Source organism: Thamnophis sirtalis, unplaced genomic scaffold (assembly GCF_051295495.1).
Source record: "Thamnophis sirtalis isolate CommonGarterSnake01/CBP01778 unplaced genomic scaffold, rThaSir2_p1.2 scaffold_3, whole genome shotgun sequence".
NCBI classification, from domain to species: Eukaryota; Metazoa; Chordata; class Lepidosauria; order Squamata; family Natricidae; genus Thamnophis; species Thamnophis sirtalis.
Window position 1 is genome coordinate 137105623 of NW_028261383.1, and position 17588 is coordinate 137123210.

General features: G+C 39.6%; 1 long non-coding RNA gene across 1 annotated transcript; it reads left to right on the top strand.

Annotated features, from left to right (window-relative positions):
- Nucleotides 1-6268: 6268 nt before the first annotated feature.
- On the top strand, nucleotides 6269-11047 carry LOC148048198 (uncharacterized). The gene is made up of 3 exons (XR_015696018.1): nucleotides 6269-6434; nucleotides 10644-10679; nucleotides 10928-11047. It is a non-coding gene; the product is annotated as an uncharacterized LOC148048198 (long non-coding RNA).
- The last annotated feature ends 6541 nt before the right edge of the window (nucleotides 11048-17588 follow it).

Consider the following 17588-nt stretch of genomic DNA (forward strand, 5'->3'; position numbering starts at 1 on the left):
GCTATTTACTTATTAAATTTCTACACTACTCATCTGGTAACATATTATCCATTGGGTGGACCCAGAAGGAGATGGAGAGACAACATCAAAGACACACTACAATAGCATGAATTAACCTTCGTTGATTGTTAAGAGCAAGAAACAGAACTTTGTATCTCCCTTGAGACCCAAAGTGGTAAAAGAGGAAGTAAAGAAGACAACCCATCCTACCTGAATGATTATGAGCGATTTAAGGTAAAGGTTCCTCTCGCACATATGTGCTAGTCATTCCCGTCTCCAGGGGGCGGTGCTCTGCTCCATTTCAAAGCTGAAGAGCCTGTCCGAAGAGGTCTCCATAGTCATGTGGCTGGCATGACTAAATGCCAAAGGGGCACGGAACGTTGTTACCTTCCCACCAAAGGTGGTTCCTACTTTTCTAGTTGCATTTTTTTACATGCTTTCGAACTGCTAGGTTGACAGAAGCTGGGACAAGTAATGGGAGCTCACTCCATTATGTGGTGCTAGGGATTCAAACTGCTGAACTGTCAACCATTCTGATCAACAAGCTCAGCATCTTAGCCACTGAGCCATCACGTCCTTATTAATAAAACCATATAAATACAAAAATAAAAGAATGGACTAAAAACAGAATTAAAATTGGTTAAAGTTAGAAATAAAGCTATAGAGTATCTATAGATATAATTTGCTATAACATTGGCATTCCAAGCAAGGAACAAGTCAAAGTAACTTTTCTTCATAAAATTTCAGGTCAAAAGAAAAGTTGACTGCAACGACAACTGATCTGATGTGGTGTGTGTGCATTCACACACACACGCGGGAAATACCAATAGCTCAGTCTCCCTTGATAATTTATCACTGCATTTGTCTACATTGATTTCCATGGCTCTTTTATTAAATACAGAGAAATTATCTCAAAATCAATTGAGCGAGTTGAAGTTTTTGGACGAAGGGTAGCAGATCATTTTCATAGGACCAAATGCTAAAAACAATGATGTGTCTGATGAACACCCCCCTCATACACAGCCCTCCCCAAGCAAAGCAAAATCCAAAGTTTGAAGCATGTTTCCTCCTGGCTTTCCTCCTTTGTGTGAACTACCTTCCCGTCTCTTTGCCAGAAGCTACCACTAGCTGGAAAGAATAGCAGATTTGATATCAAGTTTTCTTCTAATTGAATTTGCTCCAGCCTATTTAATCTCTCCATTGCCCGTACGAAATATGGAGTCCTTAAGTGGTATGGCTAATGAAGATTCTAAAGATGACTTGGGGGTGGGGAGGCATGACAGTTTTTGGAAGGCATTGGGGTTCCCTTCAGATGCAATGAAAGCCTGTCTTTTCTTTTCTTAAATTACATTAGCATCCGATTCAGAATAAAAATTGAAGGAATACAGTGGTATGTGTGGATGCAATCCAAAGTACGCCACAGTTAATAGCAACTTGCTACCTTCACTAGTTTTTGTGCTACAGCCTCAATAAATATTACCGCCTGATTGTCTAGACAATCTTCATTACATCTGATATTGGTTTTTTTCCCACTCAGAAACTTCTCAGAAACCCTCTTTCTACACTCACTATTGGACTCATTGAGCAATATAGAATTGGCGCAAATCAAATATTACCAATCTGGAGCAAAGTTAAATTCTCAAGCTATGCATACCGCGTTGAGCTTTAGGCACTGCTTGCTTTAAATGATCTTTAAATGAACCATGACATTTGACACATATTGGTGTCAAATGTCATGGTTCACACACCATGACATTTGACACCAATATGTCAAGTGTGTCCCTTGCTGGAGGGCATTGTGACTGACACCTATGCCATTTGTTGGAAATGGTAGATCTTAAAGTAGCAGCCTAATTGAATCCCTGAACTCATATATCAGTAGGTTGATTTAGATCTAGAAGTATGTGTCCCAGTGTCCCACATTGTTCCACTATTGACAAGAGTTATATTATAGTATGGTGAGACACGGTGGCTCAGTGACTAAGATGCTGAGCTTGTCAATCAGGAAGGTTGGCAGTTTGGTGGTTCAAATCCCTAGTGCCATGTAATGGAGCGATCTCCTGTTATTTGTCCCAGCTTCTGCCAACCAAGCAGCATGTACAAATGCAAGTAAAAAAATAGGACCACCTTTGGTGGGAAGGTAACAGCGTTCTGTGTGCTTTCAGCGATTAGTCATGCCGTCCATATGACCACGGAGACGTCTTCGGACAGCGCTAGCTCTTCGGTTTTGAAACGGCGATGAGCACTGCCCCCTAGAGTTGGGAACGACTAACACATATGTGCAAGGGGAACCTTTACCTACATTATAGTATACAGTATTATTACTTATACATGGGATTAGGAGAGAGAAAAAATGGAGTATAACAGAAGGTAACAATGCAAAGCTGTATGCTACTATTAAGTGTATCTCTTCCGATTCTGTCATGGGTTCTTTAGAGCAGGTCTGTCAAACTAGTGGCCCATGGGCCGGCTGAGTCATACACTGGCCAATCCCATTCCCGATTTAGCGAATGGGGTAAAAATCCCGATATGTCATGTGACGCCACCTTGACATGAGTTTGACAGCCCTGCTTTAGAGTATACACAATATGGTAGGCTCCAAACACAAAAGAGCCAACAACAACACAGATCTCTAGGCAACACACAAACAAGCATTCACAGTTATTACTCACTGTTCACCACTGCTCCACTCTTTTCCCCACTGCTTCTACTACTGCTACTCCAACTCATACTCCTTATGAATCCTATTCCTACTCCTTGTGAATATTGCTAGAGACAATTATCTTTCGAGTTGCTTTATTTCCACACACAAACACACACTTTCTTCTCTCTCCTACATACTACACCACCCCCAGCTGTCTCCTAACATAGTTTTTATAGCCAACCTTGCTGTGCTGGCTATGGTGAGGGCTTAAAGAGATGCTGGCCATTTTCTGGACAGATCTCTCCCTCTCTCCCTCTCTCCCTCCCCCCCCCTTTTTTTTTGTGTGTGTGTGTGTTAAGTATGTTTCAATAGCCCAGCCTACCAGAGATGTGCTCCCCAAGAGGGGCCCTGATGGACCCAAAGTGCCTCCATCTACTCAATAGTTAAGCTCAAGCAGCTAATTCTAGCTGTTTTGTTTAGTTGTTGATCTAACTATCATCAATGTCTTTACATCCATGTTATCAGTGGTGGGTTTCAAAAAAATTTGGAACCTCTTCTGTAGGTGTGGCCTGCTTTCCGGGTCCACTGGTGGAACCTCTTCTAACCGGTTCGGTAGATTTGACGAACCGGTTCTACCGAATAGGTGCGAACTGGTAGGAACCCACCTCTGCATGTTATGAAGAAGCTGCCTCAGGGGATCTTGTCAATCACAGAATGGTTTCCTTTCCCTTCAGGACTACCTATGTTCTATAGGGATGTGGAGTGTGATATCCAACTCCAGGGTTTGGTGGGGTGACCATAGTGGGAAACCAGGGAAGACCATTCCTTTGGGGCATTTCAGATAAATCTGGTCATCTCCTTTTTGGCTCCTGATGTTCTTCCTTCCCATCAAATAAAAATAATGCTGGGTCTGAGCCCATCTCTGAATATTTCATATATTTTGTCCTCATTTTTGTCTAGAACTAGAAGTCCTACATTACTGTCACATGTGTCAGTCTGGAAGACTTTTCATTTTGTGGAAGTTGGGGGGAAGGGAAGAGTGGAGGGAGGTGTTGAGTAAACTGGTAACAGGTTATTGATAAATATGGGTGGAGTGGAAAATGTGATTTTTAATGACCCATGCTTAGTCATAAGCAGCAGAAACAGAAGCAGTCTAAAAAAAAGGTAACAACTGGGAACTGTTTTTCGTATATATATATTTTAATGTATATTAAAACGTGGATTTCCATCACATCATCCTATGCAAGTACATACAGAAGCACAGCCAACATGAAGGATAAAAAAATGTAGGCATGAGAATATAACCCTCAATTTGTTTCCATTTTTTAAAAGTAATATAAACTAGAGAAAGGATCTCTTTCTCTGGAGAAGCAGATCTTTAAATACATCTATATCTACAGCTTATGGAAATGTATAGCTTTTAAAAAATAAAAAAAAATTATTATTAAAAAAATAAAATATAAATAAAATATAAAAATAATAATAATATTTATTATTATTATTATTTAATAAATAATAAATAAATAATAAATAATAATAATAATGCTTAATGTAAAGGTAAAGGTTCCCCTTGGACATGTGCTAATCATTCCTGACTCTAGGGGATGGTGCTCATCTCCGTTTCAAAGCTGAAGAGCCAGCATTGTCCGAAGATGTCTCTGTGGTCATGTGGCCGGCATGACTAAATGCCGAAGGCACATGGAACGCTGTTACCTTCCCACCAAAGGTGGTCCCTATTTTTCTACTTGCATTTTTACATGCTTTCTAACTGCTAGTTTGGCAGAAGCTGGGGCAAGTAACAGGAGCTCACTCATTATTAAGCAATAATAATGCTTAAGGATGCAGAAATCCTGGGCAAAGATTTGGTTAATTCATACAGATTCATCTTTGGGTGTCTCAGTAGATTTCAGAGCCTGGTTCATCTTTTCTGGCCTTGGAAACAACCCTTTAGAATGGGCATGGTTAGTGCTTTGATGAAACACCTCTAGGAAACTCCAGGCTGTAAGCTAAACAGAGAAATCAAGGAAGCCCCAGAAGAGGGCAGTGGCAAACTATTTCTGTCTTTCTGCCAAGAATTCTACATGGGCACAACTTGGAAGTCAGCAGGAGATAAGCTGGACTTGAAGGAGGGCATTACTGTTTCATGTCACTCAGGTAACTATAGCTACTTTATCGATACACTGAATGTGTGAATGAGCCAGGAACTATAATAAATGTATAAAACTTCTAGTGAAACCAGCCCAACAGAGCTAACATGTCAGTTTTAATAATTCAGTAAATAAATTTATTTGGTATTATATCTGCAGCACTGGCCTTGATCAACAACAATAGGTGTATACTATATGTATGCATAGTATGCATGAGTGTGCATTAGATGCCTTTGTATGCCTTTTTAAAAAATCTTTGATGATGATTGGTTTTCTGAGCTCAGAAGGTAAATGTTGCAGAAGGTAAAAATTGCCTTCCCTAGGCTCCAGAGGCCTTCCATTTCCCCCCCTCCCCAAGCTTCCATATGGGCCCTGCACTTACTTTGCATCCAAAACAAGCTGCATGGAGACTTCTGGGAGGGGTGGAGTGGAGTGGGAGGGGCAAGGTGGGAGGGGCCTGCCAGGGATGGGATTTGGAGGTTCCGCAAACTGGCCATAACATTAACTATGGGTTCTTCCAAACCTGGGTGCAGCTCACCCTGGAAATATGTCAATTTCAGATTGCATACTTTACATTCAAAATCTTTGCTCACTGGCCTGGAATAAAGCTTTTAGGGAAACCTTGCTATCCTTGGGACCAAGTAATAGAAGATTGTCTTCAAATAGATTTTTGTCACTGATGATGTTACCTAGTTTAGGCAATGAAATGTCTGCAAGAAAACAAGCAAGGACCAAGGACCCCTCATTTCAACCCTGAGCTATGAATATTCTCCTTTATTGAGACTTTTATCAACCAGAAAACTCAGAGAGAGCTCTGACCAATTCAGAAAGTACAGTCATCACCAATTTGATGTTCACCTCTCCGGAGCACACTCTTTCCAAGCTAAATAAATAAATATAGTCCTCTCCCACTTAGGTGTCATGTGTGGTCTGCAACATTTACCAATGTCTGAGTCATCCCTGCCCACTCAAACAAGACACATTGGAATCACATGGGCTCTTGGAAGCAAATGGATCATGTGGCAAATGCCTGGTTTGAGAATCGTGCATGTGTGTGTGTGTTTTTCTACAATGTCAGCTTTTCAGCTTAGTCATCTCCTTTCTGGATGCGAGTAAACTCTTTCAACAACTCCTTAGGCTTTAATGCTAAGAGAAGAGTTCCACTGGCAAGCAAGATAGACTTGTGAGAACATCATCTCAGCAATCTTCTCCACATCCATTCATAATGTCATGTGTTTGCCAAGGAGTTTATCTTAGTATTTTCATGATAAGAGGACATGATCTGGTTCTAAGCAAAGGAAGCTCAACAGTAGGAGGTTATGCAATGATTTTACTATGTAAGGTTCTGTCGGTTTCTTACTCATTTAAATTTTCCCTATCCACAATTTTTACGCATGAGTGTCCATGAATATTCCTATTCAATTTTCTAAAGTACAGGCGAGAATTAACATTCACTTTTTTTCAACTAAAGGTAAAGGTTTCCCCTTGCACATACGTGGTAGTTGTTCCTGACTCTAGGGGGCAGTGCTCATCTCCGTTCCAAAGCCGAAGAGTCAGCACTGTCCAAAGATGTCTCCGTGGTTCTGTGGCCGGCATGACTAAATGCCAAAGGCGCACGGAACACTGTTATCTTCCCACCAAAGGTGGTTCCTATTTTTCTACTTGCATTTTTACATGCTTTTGAACTGCTAGTTTGGCAGAAGCTGGGACAAGTAATGGTCACTCACTCCATTATGCAGCGTTAGGGATTCGAACTGCCAAACTGCCGACCATTCTGATCCACAAGCTCAGCATCTTAGCCACTGAGCCACCACATCCCTTCTTTTTTTCAACTAGTATTTTCCAACTTGCCTTTTGAGCCTTAATACAAACCTAGGTATACAATAAGATAATGGTCTGTTAGGCCATCATCCAGAGCTGTGACCTATAATTTATACAGGTCAGAATTAGAAGAAAGAGAAAATAAGTGGAGAAAGGGAACACATGTAGAAAGACAATGATATCGAAAGCCTAATTGCTTCATAATTACATAATGGAGACACTATCCTGTTGTTTCAATATGGAGACAAGTTTATTCACTCACTCTATCAAGTTCTTATATTAAGATGTTTATTTTGTTCTTTTACTGGTCCAGTAGATCCTTAGAGTCTCCCCACCCCCCATGGAGGGGCTCATATCTAGCCAACATTGTTTGTATCCGATAGTCACTTACCAATCAAGGAAACATTGCAAGTCAGAATTTAAGTATTTGGCAGTGGTTTGATGCTGGTTCCATGTACTGCAAAAAGATAGTAAGTTTGGGTACTACCAATTAAAATACAGGAGTTGCAGGTCAGATTCATTAAGCAGAAATAAAATAAAATTCCTTAGCAGTCAACTTTTGTTGCTAATGTTGTTTTAGGCATTTAGCTGATTCCTCCTTAGCTTTGCTGAATAGTCTCTGCTTAAGCAAAAACATTCACCCTGTACTCAAGGGCATAAGAAATGGAAAAGAACCTGTGAGCCAGCAGAAGCCTAAAATGTGTGTGGGCGGAGAACGAGATTCAATTCCGAAATATTCAGTCCTGTTTTGAAAGTGTTCAGTTAACAATAGCTTGTTTTTGGAACAACTGAGAGGCTTACAGAACCAGGAATCTTGGTTATTGTGGGTAAGATTTTCAGGCTCATCAGCAAGAATTAATTATGAGCAAAGTAGTCAAAGCCAGTGGTAAGAATTTGGAGCCAGGGGATATAAAGGCTCAATAGCATCTGACAATCATTGTCTGCGAAGGCAAAAGCAGAGCATTTGATCTCTTAAATTAATGATATTTAGTGCAATGTGTGTAGTTATGGCATGTAAATACTCAAAATAAAAAAGCAACCCCCCAAAAAATTAAGGCAAAGAAAAGCATAGTTATGTCCTCTTCCTGACTCTTTCTAAAGTTTCTTCTGCTTCTACCACTTTATCATATATTTGTCGCTTGCTGCTCTAGTGTGGCATATGTGGTAATTTTTCTTTCCTATTCTCCAGATGTGGTCCAAGGGTTCACTGCTTTCCCTTCCCCTCTGGATGTTTTGCAGAACTTCAGAGAGAACATGGCTGGGACAAAGTCTGCCCCATTTTGTTTTCTACCATTCATCCTCCTTGAAGTAAGACTGCACCACTGTGCAATTTTTATTGGCTGCAAATGCTTTATTGGGTAGATTTAGGTGATTTAAAGCATTGCACACCTAGGAAATACTGTCTGCTGTTTGCTTTAGGCAAACCTTTGGAAAGGGCAGCTAGGGGAGCAAGACGCAGTTGGAGTCAATGGTATTATGGACCGGGGGAGGGGAAATAAATGAATAATGATGGCTAGTTGTTATTGGAGGCAGGTCCATCGACAAGGGACTTCACTGGGGCATGCTATTGCTTTGTGTAGCCATATTCTACTTCACTGACTATCAAAGCTTTCAACAACCTTTCCTGCTGAGTTTTGACCAAAAGATCTCTTCTAAAGTATCTAGGAGGAGGAGTGCTGAGGGAAAGGGAAAAGAATGAAAATATGATTACATGAGGCGAAAGAAGTTGATTTTTCTGGTGGTCTCAATTTTATGGCCTTTCTTTTAAAAAAGAGTTCTATATTTCTTTCCAAGCTATTTCTGTCTTTTTTTTTGAAAAGTTTTTTTTATTTTAATTGAACAAAAACACACAAAAAAGAATCATCTTTCATTACATCTTGTATAAAAGCATGTCGATTGGTTACAGATAACTTTCCACAGTCATTACTTATAGTTCATATTAGATTATACACTTTAAATCAAAATCTTTGTATATCTTACTATCAATGTACCACAATTCTCATTTGACTACAATTATTTGAATGTGCTTTTATCTCAAATCATTCATACTTAAAGACACAACCACATAATGGCATTCATTAGTTATTTCAAAAAATCCTCCAATCACATTACATCTTTATGACATCTTTTAAATAAAAGTCAATTAATAAAGTTTCTAAACCTTTCCCCCCAACTCACTGTTTAGAATTTATATCCAAGTTACATTTGCCAATACCATAGCATGTATATATTATTAAACAATGTCCATTGTCCATTGTTGTTATTATAATTGGCTAAAAATCATTTACTATTTATGTCCCATCTCCTCTCGTCAGACCCCCATGCCCCCCCCCAAAAAAAACCTTACACCTTTATGACAAGATCTAAATAAAAATTTGTTAATAAGATTTATAGGTCTTTTTCCCAGGTCACAATTTTCAATTTATATCCAAATTTCTTTTACTAGTTTGCCAGTACATGTATATATCATTAAGATGTATCCATTATCATTTCATTATTGTTATTATAGTTAATTATTTGTTAATGAATAAATATTTAATAATCTAAAACAATCTAGGAGTTACTAAATTCCTACTTATTGATCATCAAAATCAACTAATCAACTTTCATTGTCAACCTGTATCTTTCCAGTAACAAAACAGTCTTATCTCTCTTGCTAATTGTGGTGCCAGTCCTCTTTTTATCTCCTTTATAAGGTTTTTATAGACTTCTCTCTGCACTTTGTTGCTTGAAGGATCTCTCAGATAATCTCGTTGCCCTTCAGCTGTTACTAAAATTAGCTTGTCAATCTTGCTTCTGAAAAAAATTCTCTTCTTAAGTCCATCATCATTACTATTTTTTTTCTTCTGTACCTTGGAATCTGGGGTTGAGCTCCAATGTGTTGAATTCCCTTTTCCATATTCCTTTCTTTCCACTTACATCCCCATTTGCTCCATTAATAAATTCATCTATTGTCTTGTCTTTATCTTCTATGTCTTCATTCTCCCCTTTAATTTTTGGGGCTCCAACCCCTTTATCTTTTGCTGTGAGGAAGACTAGTCTTTCCAACTTCTTCTCAATTCTCCCATATCCTTCCAGTGGATTTTGAATTCCAGCCAAGATATTTTGGAATTTTAAGGTTTCCTCATCTGAATATTGATCCATGTTTCCAAAACAGAAGAAAGAAAGAAAAAACTAATAACCACTGCCACTCTAGCCTTCCAGGCCTCTTTTATTTTTTAATTTTAGGTTAACTTGAACACAAGTTCTTTTATGCTCTTCAAAGGAGAAGCTATTTCTGTCTGAGAAGCTATTTCCATGTTGCAATTGAAAGAGAATTCTGTTCTTTTTTGAGATAAGAGAGAAAGCAATCAGGAGAATTTCAAATTTATGTAGGACTAGAATTCTGTACCTAACTAGAAATATCCCTGAGTTCTGGGAGGTTTACTGCTGAAGGGAGGCATATAGGTGAGAAGGTGTGCAAGTTGTAGTTCAAAAGGCAAAAGTCTTATGCTCACACATCTATTGGCAGTGCTAGAATTTCTTGAGCATAGGATTTCAAAGATGGCAGCAAGAACACACTATGGCCAATAATAGAAGGATACTTCAATTCCCACAATGAACAAATGACTGCAAAAGCTTATGAGTGTTTGCAGAGATGGCTAAATTGACTGTTTTAATTAAAGAAAAGAACACAGCTAACTTCCATCGTCCTCTAGCAACATGGGGGCTGTAAATTATGGAATCCGAAATCCAACACATTGTTTTAAGGAAGGCTGCCTAGAATTTCCCTCTCCCTCGCTACTCTTATACTTCCAGACCAGGGGTGGTATTCAGCAGGCTCTGACCAGTTCTGGAGAACCGGTAGCGGAAATTTTGAGTAGTTTAGAGAACCGGCAAATATCACCTGACTGGCCCCGCCCCCATCTATTCTCTGCCTTCCGAGTAACAGCTGATCAGGAGGAAATGGGGATTTTACAGTAACCTTCTCCCGCTATGCCCACCAAGCCATGCCCACAGAATGTGTAGTAACAATATTTTTATCTCACCAGTGTTCCAGACATGCTGTTTCCCAAAGGAACTAACAGGTACCCTCTGTTTATGCTACAATAGATAGTACTGCTGTTTAAAACTGATGAGGTGGGATGGAAATTACATCAAAGTCATTTTGAGAAAAGTCTCAAAAGCAACAAAAAGAGGGATGCTAATTTCCCCATATAGGGAAGAAAACACCCCCCCCCCAATATTGTGCAAGGATGAGAAAATATTGCCATCTGTTGGCATCTTGGGTAAGACTCATTTGTATGAATGGTATATTTGTTTTGTTTCTGTGCAGTGAAAGAAAAGATGCATCAACACATTCATTTCGGATCAAGGCAGAAAGGAAATCAGGCTTGGGGTGTGCCAATCATGAACCACCAGCTGTAGAGACAAAAGGAGGATTAAAAATAAAAGATTAAAAATGAAAAGCTCAAACTTTTTACTTTGGCTCAAATTGGGGCCCTACTTGTTATGGAAATATGTTAGTCTCCTGTACAACTATTGTATGTGTTTTCACTCAGATACAGATACAAATCCATTTTTCACACACTGCTCATTACACCACCATAAGTGGTGGAATTCACTTACCTTTCCTACTGGTTTGCAAATGTGAGCATGCATGCATGCTTGCTTCACTCACCCACGCCATATCTGTGTATGTGCATCGCTTTCTGTGCATGCGCACTGTTCATGCATTATGTCGGGGTGGGTGGGTGGAGCCTCCCGCAGCCGCCGCTACTGGTTTGCATGAATCAGAGAGAACTGTCTAAATACCACCTCTGGCATGAATCCAATTAGCAGAAATTTTAGCTATGTTCTGACCAAGACATTACAATCTTGCTTCCATAAGACTAATTGGACAACCACTACACTTCTCATTATTAATTGTTTCAGGTCTATTTTTTTAAAATGTTGTCTTTCCGTTTTGGTGCTTCTTGAAGTTTTACTTGTGTTATAATGAATTAGGACTGTAAACAAGAAGAAATGAAAAGAACGTATACTTTGTGCAGTAAAGTGTGAAAAATACAGATTTCTCTAGCTTCCAGAAATAAAACAGCTCCTATTTTTTAGAGAGTTTAAGATTCTACAAGGATATAGCAGCCTGAAATTAGAAATGTAACTACCATATTTTTTTGGAGTATAAGACGCACCAGAGTATAAGACGCACCAAGGTTCTGAAGAGGCAAATAAAAAAAAAGATTTTGCACTCTGCAAACCTCCCCAAAACAGCCCATTTTTCGGGAAAATAGGCCCAGTTTCCCCCCCCCAAAAGGCTATGAATAGCCCTTAGGAGGCTTGTAGAATGCTCCTGGGAGAGGAGGGGCAAAAACGAGCAAAAAAATGGCCCCATTTTTTGGAAAAAAGAGAGCATGGATAGCCTTTAGGAATTGAGCAAAAAATGGCCTGTTTTTGCTCATTTCTGCCCTCCCCAGCCTCCAGGAGCTCTCTGAAATCCTCCTACAAGCTATGCATTTTGGTGAAGGGGGTGGGGTTTTGGGAGGCGAAAAATGCTGTATTAAGTGTATAAGATGCATATGATTCTTATATACCTCATAGCAATGGCACTTAGACTTATATACCGCTTCATAGTGCTTTTACATCCTTCTGTAAGTGGTTTACAGAGTCAGCCTATTGCCCCAACAATCTGGGCCCTCATTTTACCCACCTCGGAAAGATGGAAGGTTAGGTCAACCTTGAGCCTGGTAGGATTCAATTCAAAGCACTACAAAGCAGTATATAAGTCTAAGTGCTATTGCTATTAAAGTGAGTAATCACTGTTCTTACTTTTTGTAAAACACTACCAAATATCTCATTTTGAGACAAGATTAGATCATAGATTTGTGACCCGAAACTTGATTCCAAAATCTCCATCTACCATTTCAACTCTGCTGATGCAAATGATTTTAATAACTCTGACACTACTGCACCAATTAAAACTGGGGCTGGGCACACAATGTTCACATTACTGTGAAAGGGGAAACAGGCAAGAACATAGCCACTATCAGCTCAGAGTGGGAGAATGTAAGATTCCATTTGGACCATCACATATTGAGTACATCAGCCACAACTTCAAAGGGACAGTTTTCTAAACAAGAGCATACCCACTCTGAAGGGTATACAGCAGGAGTGGGTTCTGGCTGGCACTACTGCTGGTTCTCTCATGTGCACGCTTTGCTGCATGCACAACTGGAAAACAAGATGGTGCCACCGACGGTGCCGACCAGGGAACCGGTTCAGGGGCATGGCAGCCCTGGGTCAATGCTGGTTCCAGCGACCCAGGCCGCCAAACCACTACCGGTTTAGCCGAACCGGTAAGAACCACCACTTGTATACAGCCTTTGCTGACAAAAACAAAAATGGCAAACAATACGCAACAAACACATACACACACTGACACACACACAGAGAGACATATATATCCACAGAAAGAAAGAGGTAAACTTGTCAGAAAAAGTGTTCCACATGAAACCACAACTAAACTCTGTAATTTAGGTTGTATCTAATTTTCCCCAGGAGGATGTGCTTCCATTTCAATGTCAGTGCATTTTATCTCAGCAGGAAAGTGGAATGAGTGGGAGAGGAACTAAGCACATCATTCATGGGAAGGCTAGCTATTATTTTATACCAAATTCACTCACTGGGTACACTGGTTTCCAAACCAAAAAGATTATGTTTGCCCCTGAGCATCTGATGCTTGGAAAGTCCCACATGTTAGTTTTCTTTTAAAAAAAAAAATTGAAGATAGAGGAATTTATTCCCCAAGGAGGATGCTTTCCCTCTCCTCCCAATTATTAATAAATTCATTTCAGTACAGGTTTTAACATAAATCGAAAGGGAAATAATTTAGTTATCCACCTTGAATAACATGATTGTCAATCAATATGGTAAATAGTATGATCATTATCAGGAAGGGAATTTAAAGCATTTGGCTTTATGTCATATCTCCTTGTAAGAAAATAGGAAGGGGAGGAAAACTCCCTTTAAAACACCCACCTGCAACCTGAAATGACTTTTTACTTCTGCCATGAAGGATGTTGTGGCAATAACCCACAATCCCAGCAATATAATTCACTTTTTAAAAATCAGTGTGTTCCATAGAAGTGATGATTGACCAAAGAAAGAGACAGTGGCCCATAACACATTAAATTAAAATATGCTTATTTATATCCACTTTACCAGCAAAACAAACATGTGAAAGCCAGCTGTTTAAACAAGATTTAAGGAAGGAGGGCTACAAAGCAGAGGTAGTGATACCACACAATTCTGTTAAAGAAGAGATTTGATGGAAGTGAAACCAAGTCTGTCGTTTCCCTTGCAAACTTGAGATTCCAGAAGACACAGGTTTACCATCAGATTTAATGCAATTCAGTTTCTGATGTCTGCTCAATGCACTGGCCTTTTCTGAATCCAAATTAAAATAGAATCAAGTCTACAAGATCTGCCACAGTCCAGACTCCTAAGGGATGGGAGTAAAAGGTTACAAGCTCTCTGTATCTCCACTGTAGCCATCCAGTTGTCCAGATTTTTATAGCTAAGGTCTTCCAGTGGTAAGCATAGAACTAGTAGAGATATTCAGATGAAAGCTATGTATCTTGTAATGAAGATTTGTGTGTGCGTGCACACTTTTGAATCAGTCATTGGTGACAGCCAGGATAAGTCCCTGCAGTTATTTTTGCAAGATTTCAGAAGTGGTTTTTCCTTGCCTTCTCCCTAAGATTAAGAAAATGACTGGTCCAAGGTTACCTAGTAGGTTTCATGCCTAAGCAGGGCTAGAACTCGCAGTCTTCTGATTTCTAGCCTGATACATTAAGCTCTACACCAAAATGGCTCTCTGCAATACATTGTAATTTATTTAACATAATTCATAATTATGGGTAGCACTAATTTAACCTAGTTAAAACATATTACATAATATCCAAAGATGTATTTATCCACAATGACAACACCACACATACACACACACACACACACACAGAGAGAGAGAGAGAGAGAGAGAGAGAGAGAGAGAGAGAGAGAGAGAGAGAGAGAGAGAGAGAGAGAGGAGGACAGGGTGGCTCAGTGGCTAAGATGCTGAGCTTGTCGATCAGAAGATCAGCAGTTCGGCAATTCGAATCCCTAGAGCTGCGTAACAGAGTGAGCTCCCATTACTTGTCCCAGCTTCTGCCAATCTAGCAGAATTAAAAATGCAAGTAGAAAAATAGGAACCACCTTTGGTGGGAAGATAACAGCGTTCCGTTCTCCTTCGGCATTTAGTCATGCCAGCCAGATGACCAAGGAGATGTCTTCGGACAGCACTGGCTCTTCGGCTTTGAAACCAAGTCGAGAATGACTAGCACATATGTGTGAGGGGAACCTTTACCTTTACCTTTAGATATATAGTGTGATAGAAGTGCTCTAGCTTTCAGTACATTGGACGTTTGTCCCCCTTTGGCTCCATTTGAATTGGAGCCACATTTTCTTTGTTAAACTCCATCCAATATGTGAAACCATCCACTTCTTCAGTGCAGGAGAGCATAGGGTTCCTGATAAGGACATTTTTTTTCCTACCATTTTCTCCCCAATGGTTTAGCAGGAATACAGCAATCCTGAAAATAGGAAGTATACACCATCCCTTCACATAGAATAATATCCAAAAGAGAATATTTTGTTTTTTAAGATTCTGTCTTTGGGCATTGATTACAGAAAGGTATAGATAGGCTAAAAACAACAACAACAATGCTCTTTTAACTAATTGCAATCAATCTGTCAGCAAGAATAGAGCTGGAAGGGACCTTCGAGGTCTTCTAGTCCTACCCCCTGCTCAAGCAGGAGACGCTGTACCATTTCAGAGAAGTGGCTGTTTTGTTTGTTTGTTTTTTACAAAACTCCAGGGATGAAGCACCTACGACATCTTTCACTGGTTAATTGTCCTCACTGTTAGGACATTTCTCCTTAATTCCAGGTTGCTACTCTCCTTGATCAATTTCCATCCTTTGCTTCTTCTGGTGCTTTGAACCCCCCCCCCCTCTTTGTGGCAGCCCATCAAATACTAGAATATTGATATCATGTCACCCCTAGTCCTTCTTTTCTATAGACTGGCCATACCCAAGCATCACATAATTGGATCCAATTTTTCAGCATTTTTTTTGCAATGCATTTGAGAAAAATAATATCCATATTTATTAATTATGGAGTTAGGGAAGGAATCCAGTGTCTAAGAATGTTTAACTATTTATTTTATCTTGTTCTTCAATTTTCTGATCAATTAGGAAGAATCGTGAGAAAGTCTCGTGCCATGTAGGGAAGCATCACACCTACATTTGCCATGGGACCTCTATCCAGAAAGTAAGGAAGCCACACCTGTCAGTGTCTGCCTGGAGTGTTCTCAATATTTTGATAACATTGGAATTTGACACTGTATATCTAGCAAAAAACATTGTAGGAAAAAATCACAACTTCAATCTATTTCTAACTCAGATCTTAGAGTATTTTACCATATTTTAGGATTATAAGACGCACCTTTTTTCCTCTAAAGGAAATCTGGGTGTGTCTTATATACCGAATACAGCATTTTTCCCTCCGGAAGCCCCGCCCCTTCACCAAAATGGCCGTGCATACCCTTATGGAGGCTTTCAGACAGCTCCTGGGGGCTAGGGAGGACAGAAATAAGCAAACAATGGGCTATTTTCTACCACCCCCCCCGCCCCCAGCAGCACTCTATAAACCTCCATAAGGCTATGCATGCAATTTTTTTGACAAAAAACAGCCCATTTTTTGCTCGTTTTTGCCTGCCCCCCCTTCCAAGAACACTCTGCAAGTCCTCCCCAAGGCTATTCATGTCTTTTTTTAAAAATGGGCACGTTTTCATGAAAAATGGGCCAATTTGGGGAGGTTTGCAGAGTGCAAAAACTCCCCCCCCTTTTCGGAAAGCTGTTTAGTTAGAGTGGTTGATGAGAATTACATTGATCAAGTGCTGTCCTAGCAGAAACAAAGTTTTAGGTGCTACAGATTGTCAGCTATTTCCTTCTCCAGGACATGGATAAATACACCTGGAAGCATCTACCTACCTACCTACTCTCTCTCCCCCCACAATATCTATTGTATCTATTGTATTTCTCTCTCTCTCTATTTTTCTCTCTCTATCCCTCTCCCTACCTACCTACCTACTGTATTTCTCTCTCTCTCCCTCCTTCCCTCCCTCTCTCCCTCTCTCTCTCCCTTTATCTACCTACCTACTCTCTCTATCTCCACACCTACCTACTATATTTCTCTCTCTTTATCTCCTTCTCTATACCTCTATCTATCTACCTACTTTTTTAAAAAAAATGCCTCTTCAAAACCTGGGTGCATCTTATACTCCAGTGCGTCTTTTATTTCGAAAAATACAGTACTTTTTCAAAATTGTGCTTTCCTTTTTGCTTAAGCAAAAATGATCTTACTCTTGCACACAGATAATAGCCACCATATTTTTATACATGTTTGAAAGGACTGCTTTAATTTCCCCTTTGCTAGGTTGCCTGATGTACATATTTACTGATTCTTAAGAAGAAAAATGATGTCCAGAAAAGGGACTTTTTTCTGGAAAAGTAACTTCTTCTGGATTCTTGTGCCTTCAGGGTAAGGTTTAAACAATTGTTATAAGTTACATCGCAGCATCTCTTGTAAACGTACAGTTGTTCGTAATTATTTTCAGATTATGTATTTGTGAATTTGCCTTCTTGTAAAATTTATAAGACCCAAATCAATACTGGTGGCACTTTCATGGTTACTTGCAGATATGATCAGGGGAAAAAAATGATTTGCCTGATTCACACATTTTCAGATGTGACTCAGTATTTGGTAATTCAGCGTTTGCAGCAACTTTATATAACACTAACTGTTAACCCAACATTGTCTGGGTATTTGTTCATCCGAATTCTGTATTAGACATTCACAAATATCTAGACCAAATGTAATTTCTAATGTTGGATTTTCTC